Source organism: Microtus pennsylvanicus, chromosome X (assembly GCF_037038515.1).
Source record: "Microtus pennsylvanicus isolate mMicPen1 chromosome X, mMicPen1.hap1, whole genome shotgun sequence".
NCBI classification, from domain to species: domain Eukaryota; kingdom Metazoa; phylum Chordata; class Mammalia; order Rodentia; family Cricetidae; genus Microtus; species Microtus pennsylvanicus.
This window is the reverse complement of record NC_134601.1, coordinates 119,784,083-119,798,554: the sequence shown is the minus strand read 5'-3', so window position 1 is coordinate 119,798,554 and position 14,472 is coordinate 119,784,083.

The following is a 14,472-nucleotide window of genomic DNA, read 5'->3' as shown; positions in this document are numbered from 1 at the left end:
AAGGGGGCGCCAACCGCCTCTAGTATCCTAGCAGTTGCCGGCGAGAGCAAGAAAGCCGATTGGTCAAATTGCCGCGGGGAGGCGTGGCGAGGGCCGGAAGTCTGGCCACGTGACCCGGAAGCGGCCTGGGGGGGGCGCCTGCGTATTTCTCCCCGTGCCGCCGGGACACAGCCCGCGCGGCTGTCCTGGCTCTTTTAGTGGCGGGAGGATGGGGTTCCGCGGCGCCCTTAGCTGACCCTGTGGTGCAGGCTAAGGATGGTCCGCCCTGCAAAGAGCTGACTTCGAGCTCCAGTGACTCTCCTGGTCCCCAGAGGGTTGGGCGGGGAGGTGTGACAGTCGGTGCTGATGGTGGGAGGAAGGACGGGAAGGCTGCAACTCTGGGGAAAACAAGTCAGCGCTTTCGTGGTGCCGGCGTTTGCAGGGAGGCCCCTCCTTTCCTTTGCACTGCTCCAGCCCTAGCTAGCCCAGACACTTCTCGCCCCAAGCTTTGCAAGAGCCGCTCTGCAGGGCTTGCTTCACCCAGCAGTGCAGCGGACTGGAGGAGTTGCGGTCCGCTCTCTGCTGCAAAAGCCCAGACGGCGCTTAGTCCTCCAGATCCCGCTTCTCACGGTCTCGCCCCCTACCTCACCCCGACCGGGTTCCAGTTTAGCCTTGCTGACGACTCGCTCTTCTTGGCATGTCCTTCCTCTAATGTCACATCTCTGAAGCCTCACCCTAAAGCCCCGGAACAACGAATCCCTCTTTTACCCTCATGCTTCTGTTTAGCGCATCTTGGATTTTATTCGTTTAAGAACCTAGTTCCCCGCCTGGTCTTTAACACTACTGATAAATGTGAGTTGCCTAATCAAATTATGAAATGATGATAGACTTGTTAAAAGCTGAAATGTTGACTTAGTTCTGGGCATATAATGGATGTCCATGTTTTATTTGAATGATAGAATGGATGAATCACCTAGTTCAACTCATCTTTTATAGATAGGGGGAATAGAGACCCATAGGATTAGGTGACCTTGCTTGGACAGCCGTGGATTTCCTATGTCAAATACTCTTCAGTACTTCAGTCACCTCTATTCCTACAAAGGAAGCCAAAAGAGCATTTGTTGGGCCATGCCTTCCTTTGCAGAGGTTACTAAACATGAATTTTAAATTAACCAATGTAAGAAAAAGATGCTACATTTTAAACAAAGTTGTATTTACTCAATTTAAAAAAATCCCCTATTAGAGATTAATGTTCATGTTTATGCCTTACAGTGCCAATGTAATATATATGATAGGAATTTGAGGTCATTTTATGATGCTTTTCTTTAGCAAAATAACACTAGAATACCTTCCCCTTTCAGCAATAATATGCTGCTTGGAAAGGTTCCTACTGATGTGTGTGTGATTGATATATACTGGAATATGAAAGTGGTTAACAGAAAGTGGAATTGGCTTTTGGTAGGTCTTTAGGCCCCCTGCCCAAATTTCTCTTGTTTCCTGTCCAAACATGCCCCTGAAATGCCAATGTCTTTTTTTTCTCCCTTAATACAGGAAACAGATGTCATTAGCCAGTTTAAAGAGAGCACTAATACTACACAATGAAAACCTACCCTCTGATTCAAGACACTGCCTTTTCTTTTTGTATACAGAACACCTATGTCCTCAAGGTTTCTGAGCTAGCCAGTTCCCAAGTCTAATCTCATTGGATATGTTACTAATGTTGGTTTGTACCTCTGGAAATGATGGGAGACTTGCTAATGACATATTGGCAGTCTCATTTCTGTGTTTCTAGCCAAAAAAGGAAAAAAAGAAAAAAGGTGGGGAGGGCTGGGGGTAGAGAAGGAATTATGGGAAAATAATTAGCAGCTGAAAGCAGCTATTACATAATCTTGGCTGCTTATTAATTTAGCAGAAGGAATGGCTTATTAAATTCTAATAGCAATAGCAAAACTGCAAACAACCTACAATTAACAGAGCAGGGCCCATTATTTTGTTAATATGTTCTCTTCCTTTGGCAAGTATATGAGAACAAAATTTATAGAAGCAGATGGTCTTTTTCAGTAGATTATAGATGGTTTATTCCCCAGCCTTAGTACTAAGTGCTAATCGTGCATTCACTGTGAAAGACAAAAAGAAACACGGCTGCCATCTTTGTTAGTAATTAGCTAGCTTGACTTTGATTTCCACATTTCTCAAATTGTAGGCTTTGTTGTATACATGTTTCTTCTGACCTAATATCGGTTTCATCTGCTATGCCAATGCATTATTGTTTTTATTCTTTTGTCCTTGTTTTCAGAATGATTCTGCCTTATGTTAATAATACAAAATTATGTGTGAAAAATTAATAACCAGAATTTGTATGTGTTTGTTAAATTTTTTAAAGAGTGCCTTGCTGTCATGTATGCTAGCTACAAGATGTGAGGGTAAAAGAGAGATTCTATTTTTTAGCAATAAAATTTGGATACTATATTATCTAAAGCTTTAAAAAATAATTTTAGTTTCCTGTTAAATTTGCCATAGATGCACATTCTTATGCTTGCTCCATATTAAAATATGACTAAATGAAAAGGGAAAAAGGACAGTGTTTAAAATATGCCCACATAGGGCTATATAGATGGTTGATTGGTTAAGAACACTGGCTGCTATTGTAGAAGACCCAAGTTCAGTTCCCAGCATCCACATGACAGTTCATAACTGTAACTTCAGTTCCCAGGGGTCTGACACTCTCTTCTGGTCTCTCTGGACACCAGGCACAAAGGGGTGTACAGATATGCACATAGGCAAAGCATATATAATATATATGATAAAAGTTACTTTAAAAAATAGCTAAAACATGCCCGCATGGATGATGAGATGGAACATTAAGGATAATGAGAAGGTCAATAAGGAAATTAAAGTACAATATCATCTAAATACTGACGATTTAAATAAAAAGTCGACACACTGAAAATATGAAGTATTCAAGCAGAAGTAAGGAGAGGTCACAATAATGCTGAAGTAAACGACATCTGAAAGAAACCCAGAAGCTGAATTATTAGCTTGTTTCTTCCATTCTAGGAAGCAGATTCTGAAATCAATGGCGAATTTCCATGGTTAGAATCTTGAGGTAGATTGTAACCAGAGGGATTAATATATTTTATTTCAATTTTTAAATGACTTAAGTATTATCATGGAGTAGCTAAAAGCCATTCAGTTAGTGGTGCACTCTCTAGTAGAGTCTTTTATAGAGTTCCTGTAGTCAGCTTTTTTGATTACTTGTACACAGTAGTATAACTCAGTATTAAGTCAGTATATAAGTTATGTGCAGAAATGATGCTTAGAGTTTATACATTTGTACATCTCATGATAAAGTTGTCCCAAAAAGAAAATGGACCTAAAACGATGAGGATTTGTGAAGTGGATCTTTTCCAAATAGTTCTGCCATTCCAGAGTCCTCACCAGTGATCTAGAGGAAAATGTAGAACCTATGTTCTTTCTGTAGCTTTGAACAAAATTATTAAGTTACTCTCACACTGGACAGTTTTACTCATCAGGGCACCCGTGGCAGTGTCTGGAATATCTCACAGCTGGGAGTCCTTGATGCTTTAGGCATCCAGTGGACAAACGGAGGATGGGAGGTGCTGCTTAACTCCCTACAGCATATATGTTCGCCCCACAACAAAGAAGGTTCCAGCTCCAAATGTCAGTGCTACTAGGGGAACAAAGCCTGTCTTAGTCACGGCAAATGCTAACATGCGGTAGCAGATCTTTTAGAGACATTTCCAGAAATGGAACAGCACAGCCTTCATAGAAAGCTTTTTTCGGTGTCTCTCAGAGGGACTGGAGGCATTAGTCTTAATAGTGGATAGATAAAATTGTGACGTGAAGAAAAGGCTGGCCATATACTTAAGGCACTCAGTATCTTTTAATGAAACTTTAACTAGAATAAAGGATCAAAATGTGATTTCAAACAACGGACCCCATTCCAGAATAGTAGTCAACAGCACCTGAATCCATGAGATAACTACGCATTCATTCATCATAAATGTTCATTATGTATCTCTGACCCAAACAGAATTGTGACACTTTCTTTTCCTCACTCTCTCCTTCTTTCCTTCCCTCATCTCTGTCTTCTCATTTTATTCAAAGTCTCACATTTGTCTCTGAACTCACTGCCCCAGCCTGGTCTGGAAGCTTCAACAGTCCTCCTGCCCCATGCTCCCTACTGCTGGCATTATAGTTGTGAACCTCTGCGTTCATCATTTGTAGACAAAGCCTGGATGACCAAAGAAGCAGTCATGAATCACATGTATGACTACAGGTTTTTTAAGGAAGCTGCTAGACAGACATGCTTCATTAGAACTTTACATCTTTATGGCTGACATTTTTGGAAGTGATGCCCTTGTGATGTCGCAGGATTCTTTTTTTTTAACTGGGGGGGATTCAACCCGAAGATCAGAAAAACAAAGCAGTCAAGCCACTAGAGAGCTCTTACCTCTGTGAAATCTTCAGACGGAAAAAGAGAGCACCTTATATTCCTCTCTACTGCTGAGATTAAAGGCAAGCACCACCACCACCCAGCCTCTATGGCTAACTAGTGTGACTGCTGGGATTAAAGGTGTGTACCACCACTGCCTGGCCTGTATGGCTGACTGGTGTGGCTGCTTTGCGTTCTGATCCTCAGGCAAGTCTCAGGACTCTTAAGAGCAGCAATCTTTTCATTTTGTGAATTTCCTACATCAATCTTAATTCACAGCAATATGAGAAAAGAGGAAGAAGGTTTATGTTTTGTTTGTTTTCTGGGAAGATGACTCAGTAAATCCAGAACTTGCTGTACAAAGATGAGGACCTCAGTTTGAATTCCCAGAACCCATGTAAAGTCTTGAAGTGGTAGCATGTATCTGTCATCTCGGTGCTCGGGGGGGGGGGGGGGCGGGGTGACGGAAGGCATAGACAGAGTGCCTGGAAGCTCTCAGGCTAGCTAGCCTGGTGCACAGTGCAAGCAAGAGATCCTGTCTCAAGCAAGGTAAAATGTGAGGACTGATCCTCAAAGTTATCCTCTGACCTCTACATGCATGCCAACACACACACACACACACACACACACACACACACACACACACACACACTATACACGAAAGAAAAAAATTTGAAATAATATTTTTGACTTGGTTCTTGAAATAAAATTTCCCGCAAATAGTACAACTCAACTAAATAACTATTTAGTGGTTCTAGAATATGCTTTTATAGGACTTGTGCAGATTACTGGGCCTTATTACCCAAACTGCAGCAAAGGCTAGCCACATATGTAAGACAGAGTCTGAACCGAGACCTGAAAAATTGTATTACCAGCAAGTTACTGAAGAGTACTGATGTGACTCCAGGGGCCATATTCTGAGAAACACTACTCCACATCAAATACAAGCTATGTATCTTATAAGAAGATTCTTAAAGTCAGCAGCTATGATTTAATTTCCTAGATAAATGGCCTAAAGTGAAGTGGAAGTCAATTTCCTTTTTAATCATTGACCTCCTAAACCTGATAACATTAAGCAAGCGATATTCCTAGTTTTATGGACCTGAAGCTAAATCTGTGTGTCATCCAGAGTGACATATGGTCACTATATACTTTGTACAAAGTAGCATACTATAAGACTCCAAGGCAGAAATTAGAGCGCTTAGAGAAGCCGGAAGCTTGTACCATGAAAACCATGCTTACCTGGTGAATATCAACACTCCGAACAGAGTTTTCAATTGTTCATGGCAAGTGAGAATCGACTCTAAAATATTTTATCAGCAAGTGTAGACATGGTAGAAGGAGGAAGCCTAGAGAGAATATCTATAAAGAATAATCAGTATCTTTGCATAAGGCAGAGCCCAAAGACCAGCATGTAGTAATCAAAATTTGCTATTTTCCTCCATTAGCAAAGAGCTAGACCCTGTTCCTTAGCCTCTGCTGCAACTGTGTGTGCCCATGTTGCTGAGGTCAGACCAACAGAATGTGGATAGAAACAGTACCAAGACTAATCACAAAAGCATCCAGTAAGCAGCTGGGCACAGTGGCACCTGGCTTCAATCCCTAGCACTCAGGAGATCTCTGGCACAGGCTGGTCTACATAGTGAGTTCCAGGCTAGTCAGTTACTTGTAAAGTCCCTGTCCCCCCCCAAAAAAAAACAACAAAAGAAACAAAACCCACCACTACCACTAATCCTCAAAATATCCAACAAGTAAGACTCTCCCTCCCTCATGCCCTCCTAAACTTTGCTTTTGATATCTGAATGTTAATACCTTGGGTGTCCTTGAAGGTCATGGATTGTGCATGAGAGTAACTGAATCTCCATCCTGAATGACAGACTGCATGGAGCAGGCAGACATCACCACCATCATCATTGCTGCCATCAATTGTACTGAAAATGAAAGAGAAATGGCTTTATTTTAAGTCACTGCTCTTTCTGGGCTCATCTGTTAACAGCCGCTAGCCTTCCTGACCATTCTTGTAAGCTGTTGCATGCCTAGTTGCAAAGAGAAGATCAGGTGATGAAATAGCTCTTTTCATGATTCTAATCCTATTTTTTGTGTGCCTTCATATGTCTTCCTTCCACTGATATTTGAAGACAATTGCCTCACAGTCTGAGTCTAGAATTTAAAACGACTCATTTATCAAAGTAGGTAAAAAAAATCGCATATTTGAAGTTCTCCTTTGCATTCCTATCAGGCAATATATAAAAGCAAAAGAAAGAGAAAATCATAAGGCTGGAAGGGCCGAGAAAGTGGACTGGGAAGCACATTTGAGCAAATTGTTATCAAACTGGCAAAGGTGACTAATATTCATCTCTTAGAATCAAGAAATCAAAGCTTGTAGTCGGTGACCATGATATGTCCTTATGTTCTAAACACTAGAGGAAATGCTAGCACACTTAAAATGATATTGACATTATTTCTTAGGTACTGACATTCTAATCAGATGACCGAAAGAGTTTTAGAGCTACTTCACATTTTAAATATGACAAATATAGAAAATAATAGAATTCTTAGGGTCATTTCATTCAAAAAGTCCACCCTCCAGATGAGAAAAATTAAAGTCCAGAGAAGTTGAGCAACTTGTTCAAGATCATATTACCAGACAGTGGGAGGTGAAGAATTAAGGAGTCCTGTGTTCTTTCTCTAGACAGTCAACTTTCTTCCCAGCAAGGTACACTATGTCTAGTGTCACTGGTTACTAGCCCATTAACTTTAGACAAAACAAATGAAAACTTTAAAAGCCCACAAAGTGTCACAACATAAACTCTCAGTTATGCCACTTCTGATTTCTCTGCTTGATGTTAAAGTACTTACATGTCCAGCATGCTAACCCAAAGCCTTGCAACCACCAGGTTTTGGCTGTCTTAGCAATTGCAATGCCTCACAACTTAGCCCAAAGCTTTGCACAGAGTAAGTACTCAAAAAATGTGAATGAAATGGAATCGAAATGTCAAAAGACATAATAAAGCCCTATCTTATAACTTAGTTTTAATTTTTTATTTACGTTTATTTATTGTGTGTGGGGGGGCTATATGTGTGTGAACACCATGGCTTGCATACAGAGAGGAGAGGACAGCTTATGGGAGTCTGTTCTCTCTTTCTCCCTTTGCCCACTCACTGTTCTAGTTCTAGTTCTTGTAAATTACAGTTTTCTGAAATAGTCTCCCTTTCATTGCCACGGATACTGCACTATGTCAGACGAGCAAACTGTACTTTCTGTCTCAGCCCCTGCCCTCCAGATGATCCCACCCCAGTTCCTTTGGTGAGTGTGTATTTTTCTAAGACACAAATACAAACAGGATTAGAGCTTCTGTTTAAAATCCTATGATTTGGGCCTGAGTTTGTGGATCAGTGGTAGAGGACTTGTCCACCATGTGTGAGGCCCTAGATTGTATCTCAAATACCATCACAATAAATATATAAATAACTAAAATAAAAACTTCCATTTCTTTATTAGTTCATCTAATTTGTACACTCATGTCTGGGCCAGGTACTCATTGAGTAGTGAGAATATAAAGCAACTTAGACATGGACCCTCCAATGTGGCATAATTGGGGAGGGAGTACAGGTTGCACTTGGCAATCACAACTCAGTGGAGTGTTTCAAAGGTCAGGGGTAGGAGGCTGTGTGAGAACATGGCAGGGTATTCACCCAGACTCTGGGTGATAATGGTGTGGTCAGAGAAGCTTTCTTGGGGAACATAGTTCCTTTAGCCAAAACTGAAAAAAAAGAAGGTTAGCCAAGAGAAGACAGGGTAAGAGGAGAAAACAGCACGAACCAAGACAAAGAGAGGAGGCTCGTGGCTGTCTTGCAGACCTCAATGAAGACAAATATGGCCAGAGAATGAATGGGTAAATACGAGGCTGCAGAGGATAAGGGGATCAAGTTATAAGACCTTTCACGTAGGATTCAAATACTCAGAGGCCTAGAGACATGGCTCGATCGTTAAAGAGTGCTTCCTGACCTTCTAGAGGACCTGAGTTTGGTTTCCAGGTCTCATGTCAGGTAGTTAAAAAATACCCGTGACTCCAGCTCCAGAGGATACAATGCTTTCTTCTGGTCTTGGCAGACACTCTCATACATACATATATATGAAAAAGAGCTGTTCTTTCTCTAAGATACCCCAGTTTAAGTTCCCAACATCCACATCAGGCTCATAAGTGCCTGTAACTCCAGCTCCAGAGGACCCCGTGCCCTCTTTTGGCTTTCAAGAACACCTGCACACATGAAACATACAACCACATAGATACAAACATATACAAATAAATAAAAATACATCTTGTAAACAAGACTCAAACTTGATAAAAAAAAATATTGGAGATATTGGAAGATCTTAAGGAAAGGTAGTGCCCCCATTGATTTGGGGGTTCGGAGTTCAAGAATATCACAGTGGGTGAGACATGGCTGTTTGTTAGGTGATGTGGTAGGCAGAGTTCAGGTACTGATAAAATATACCGCCTGGGTACAAATACAAGCTGTTTAAAAAACAATTGGAATTGTTAGGGGAGCAAAGTCTAGACTGAGCTTCCAACAAACCTTTCAGAATAGCCTGACTGCCAGAAATCTGTTGCTTCTGTTGCGATCAGTGAACTGGAATATTAAGACTGTCTCCACATAATGGCTGGCTCCAAGACTTTTTCTTCTTTGCCATGGTCTGGAAATCATCCAGCAAACTGAATGCTCTTTTCACTCATGTAGTGAGAGCCTGGGCACTGGACACTCCCTCCACAGCAGTCACTAAGGGCCAAATAGCTCTATAACTCTCCTTGCCAATGGAAATAGCAGAAGCAAGGCCCTCTGGTCACGATACATCATTTCCACCTTCTAGATCTTGCATGGGTATACTTGATTGTTGAACTGTATATCACAACCAGAAGCCGAGCTAAGGGAGGCAGCTTGCTAAAAGGAACCGAAAGGAGGTTAAAGTGGAAATCTGCCATGTGCTCTATAGAGGTCAAAGTGAAGAGATGAATTATGGGGCTGCCAAACAGTTCATGTGAGAGGTGAAGGTAGCCGTAGCTGAGAGTAAAGAGATGGAAGCAGGTTGGAGGAATTTGGGGGCGGGGTCGATTGGTATATGTTGCTGTGATGGTTAATTTCAAATTTCCACTTGATTGGCTTAAGAAACAGCAAGGATGGCTCAGAGGTAGTAGTTCATGCCTTGGATCCCAGCGTTTGGGAGGCAGGCCAGCCAGGGCTACACAGAAATAAACTGTCTCAAAAAACCAAACACAAAAAAAGGAAAAAAAAAAGAAAGACCAAGGGCATACTTGAGGCACATCTTCAGAGATGTCTGCCAAACATTTTCTAGCAAAGATTAATTTAGGAGGCATGCCTTGCTCTGGACAGAAGCCCAACAACCTCAGGAACTGGATGAAAGAAGAAAGTCAGCTGAGTGTGGGCACTCCACCCCCCACCCTCTCTGCTTCTTGACCCCTTAAGATGTGAAGAGTCTCTGGCACATAGTCCCAACTTCTATAAACTTTCCACGCTTCTTCTACCATGAGGGCTTTTGGCCTCTTGAACCACACGAGTTGAGTAAAACTTCTCCCCTTAAGTCACAGCAGTGGGAAAAGTAAGGCAGTTGCAGCAGCAGGGTCAATGGGTTTAAAGTTAATACTGCAGCCGAGAAATGATTCCTTGAGGGAAAGGAACCTAGAAAGAGGTCCCGCTGGTGGGGAAATGATGCCTCGAGTTTCAAGTAGGAACTCTACATGGAACCATGAGAATTGTTGGTGCAGGTCTACAGATACCCGGGTGGGGTTAGGAGCTAGAGGTAGAGAGCTGGGAGCCATCGGCACCTTTGAACTGGCCGAAAGATGAGATCACTCCTCAAGTATGGACACAATGATGCATCTGAAAGTACCATGACAGGCAAAGCTATTAGCTGGTTCCCACACATTTCCTATCGGATTGCTGGGATGATTCTGTTTTACTACTCACAAAGAATTAATTTGCAGATGTAATTAAGGTTATTAACCAGTTGACCATAAAGTAGAGAGGTTAATCTAAGTAGTCTTAACCTGATCATATGGGGCTCTCTAAAAACAGAGTTTTCTTTGGTTGATCAGAAGTGAAATAATTTTGGGTCAACAAGTTGGTTCAGAGGGTAAAGGTGATTGATACCAAGGCCTGATTAACTGAGTTCAATCCTCAGGACCCACATGGTACAAGGAGAGAACAGACTCCTAGAAGTTGTCCTCCGATCTTGACAATTATAACATCATGCTTGTGCACACGCACACACACACACACACACACACACACACACACACACACACAAAGTGGGGGGGAATGATTTTTTAATATGAGATATTTGAAGCATAAAGAAATACAATGAGGGACAGATTTTTGAAAAATGTTTTAAGATTTATTTTATTATATATATGCATATATATATATGAGTGTTTTTTCATATGTATGTATGTCTGTGCACTACATACATGTTTGGTTCTTTCAGAGTTCATTCAGAAGAGGGGGTTGGATCCCCTGGAACTGGAATTACATACAGCTGCGAGCTGCCATGCTGAGAACCAAACCTGTGTTCTCTGCAAAAGCAGCAGGTGCTTTTAACCGCTTAACCATCTCTCCAGCCTTGAGAGAGTTCTCTCTTTTCTTCCCCACTGCTGAGATGGAGGAGACCACTTGGAAGAGCATGAGTATAGCCTCTAGGAAGGGAAGAGAGGCCAACAGTAACAAGAGCAAAAACAAACAAAGCACCCATTCTATATCTGTTATGTAGCTAGCAGGCCTTGCACAAACAAGCATAACCAAACAATTTAAGATAGATGTTAGAGAGATATGACTAGTAACTGGCAACTATTGACCAGAGGCCCAGTGGGGAAAGAAAAACCTTCTGCCTATTTAGAGTGCTCTGAGAAGGCTATGTAAAAGTCCACTCTGGCTGATTTATCCTCCTGTAAAGGCCATATCCTTCCCAAGACGGAGTTGTTCCTCAATCTTTCCTTGGCATCTGAAGGAAATGACAGAAATCATCTTTTGGCCCTAACACTCCCAATGATGGCCCGCTAATCACAGCAAATCCTGTATGACCAGGATCTAGAAGAGGAAGAGGGCCGATAAAAGGAGGCTAAAGCTAACAGAAGGAGAAGAAAATCAGGCAGAACTTCTCACAGCATAAGGTCTTAAGGTCTCCCACTGGTTCTGCTCCTGCAGAAAATCAACTGACAAACAAGTGCCAAGTCTCTTGGTAGGTAGGTCATGCAGAAAACTGTCCAGATATTGGATGTTTTCCTAAGGACATTTGCCTTCAAAGTGGCAAGGAAGACCCTGGAAGGCTTACTACCTATCAGAGCCTCAGGTGTCAATGGAACAAGCTCCACTTGAACTCTGACCATTAACATCAACAGAATGGAACCTCGGGTAAGCCACAGATAGGACCATGTGTTTTCTCCTGGATACTGAGACTTCCTACTCTTATAATATCTAATAACATAGATAATTGGCCTCCAACACTTGCCAAACAATAGGCTTTCACGGGACTCCTGTAACCAAATATTATTTTTTATTTTTTTTATTAAAAATTTCTGCCTCCTCCCCCTCCCCCCTCCCCTCCCACTTCCTCTCCAGTCCAAAGAGCAGTCAGGGTTACCTGCCCTGTGGGAAGTTCAAGGTCCTCCCCCCTCCATCCAGGATAAGGAAGGTGCGCATTCAAACAGACTAGGCGCCCACAAAGCCAGTTCATGCAGTAGGATCAAAACCCAGTGCCATTGTCCTTGGCTTCTCAGTCAGCCCTCATTGACAGCCACATTCAGAGAGTCCGGTTTGATCCCATGCTTTTTCAGTTCCAGTCCAGCTGGCCTTGGTGAGCTCCCATTAGATCAGCCCCACCGTCTCAGTGGGTGGGTGCACCCCTCTCGGTCCCGACTTCCTTGCTCATGTTCTCCCTCCTTCTGCTCCTCATTTGGACCTTAGGAGGTCAGTCCGGTGCTCCAATGTGGGTCTCTGTCTCTATCTCCATCCATCGCCAGATGAAGGTTCTATGCAAGATATTCATCAGTATGGCTATTATAGGATCGGGCCATTTCAGGCTCCCTCTCCTCAGCTGCCCAAGGAACTAACTGGGGACATTGTCCTGGGAACCCCTCTAGAGTCAAGTCTCTTGCCAACCCTAAATGGCTCCCTTAGTTAAGATATGTACTTCCCTGCACCCATATCCACCCTTCCTCCATCCCAACCATCCCATTCTCCCAAGCTCTCCCCATCCTCCCCTTCTCACTTTTCTCTCCCCATCTCCCCTTACCCCCACCCTACCCCCAAGTTCCCAATTTTTGCCCGGCAATCTTGTCTACTTCCAATATCCAGGAGGATAACTATATGTTTTTCTTTGGGTTCACCTTCTTATTTAGCTTCTCTAGGATCACAAATTATAGGCTCAATGTCCTTTATTTATGGCTAGAAACCAATTATGAGTGAGTACATCCCATGTTCATCTTTTTGGGTCTGGGTTACCTCACTCAGGATAGTGTTTTCTATTTCCATTCATTTGCATGCAAAATTCAAGAAGTCCTTGTTTTTTACTGCTGAGTAGTACTCTACTATGTATATATTCCACACTTTCTTTATCCATTCTTCCATTGAAGGGCATCTAGGTTGTTTCCAGGTTCTGGCTATTACAAATAATGCTGCTATGAACATAGTTGAACAATGCTTTTGTAGTATGATAGGGCATCTCTTGGGTATATTCCCAAGAGTGGTATTGCTGGATCCTGGGGTAGGTTGATCCCGAATTTCCTGAGAAACCGCCACACTGATTTCCAAAGTGGTTGTACAAGTTTGCATTCCCACCAGCAATGGATGGGTGTACCCCTTACTCCACATCCTCTCCAGCAAAGGCTATCATTTGTAACCAAATATTTTATCCTGTTCTATGATGTCTATGGAATGGTGTTGGCGTGAGCGCATACATGTGCATTGTGCATTCATGTGTGCCTCTGTGTGTGTCTGTATGTGCGCCGTGCACGTGCGTGCATGCTTGTGTGCATGCTCTCCAGGGTGGTGTTGGGTGTTTTCCTCAAGCACTTTCTACCTTATTTTTGGGGACAGGATCTCTCATTGAACCTGGAGCCTACTGATTTGTTAAGCAGTATAGCCAATGAGCTTCAAGGATCTGCCTGTCTCCATTTCCCCTCCCACCACTAGGATTACTGGTATAGACTGCCTTTTGGCTTGTAAGTAACTGCTGGGGATTTGAACTCATGTCTTCATGCTTGTACAGTAAGCACTTTACCAGTCCTAGTAATGTATTCTGTCTCCATATTCTAATTCCTGAATATCCTTTTACTTTACTGGGCAGAAACCTAGCAAAAACAAAAACAGGAGCCTAAATTATCTTCGGCCCTCTACAAAATCTCACAATAATAGCCATGATCACCTCTGATGAAGAGGCAAGCAACAATTGAGTCCTTTCAGGCATCCTCATTAACTCCCAAGTATGGGCTGCTGATATGACAGGTAGGGCACTCACAACCATCTCTCCAATCAGATTAAAGGATTCTCATGCTTTTCCTAATTATAAAGAATGTTTTCTCTGGCCTAAAGTGTGAGTGAAACTTAAAACTCTAATCAGTAACTGACCCCCGTTATGAGTTTTTACCTCCTGCTGTTCACTTCCAATACTCCAACCTCAGCCATTTAAATTATTCCCCGATTTGGTTTTCCAGGATCTCTTTAAAGCGGTAATTAGTGGTCCTTCCTTTATCTCTCAGTTTGCTTAGTATGTAGCTAATTGAGAATTACGTACTTTTTCATTCCTCTTGAAGACCTCAGTTCTCTGAAGCATTGTAATATAACAGTGAGACCCCGAAGGTAATCCTTTCAAAACCTTTGCCAGGGGCTGGAGAGATGTCTCAACGATTAAGAGCATAAGCTGCTCTTCCAGAGGTCCTGAGTTCAATTCCCAGCAACCACATCGTGGCTCACAACCATCTGTAATGAGACCTGGTGCCCTCTTCTGGTCTGGCCTGCAGACA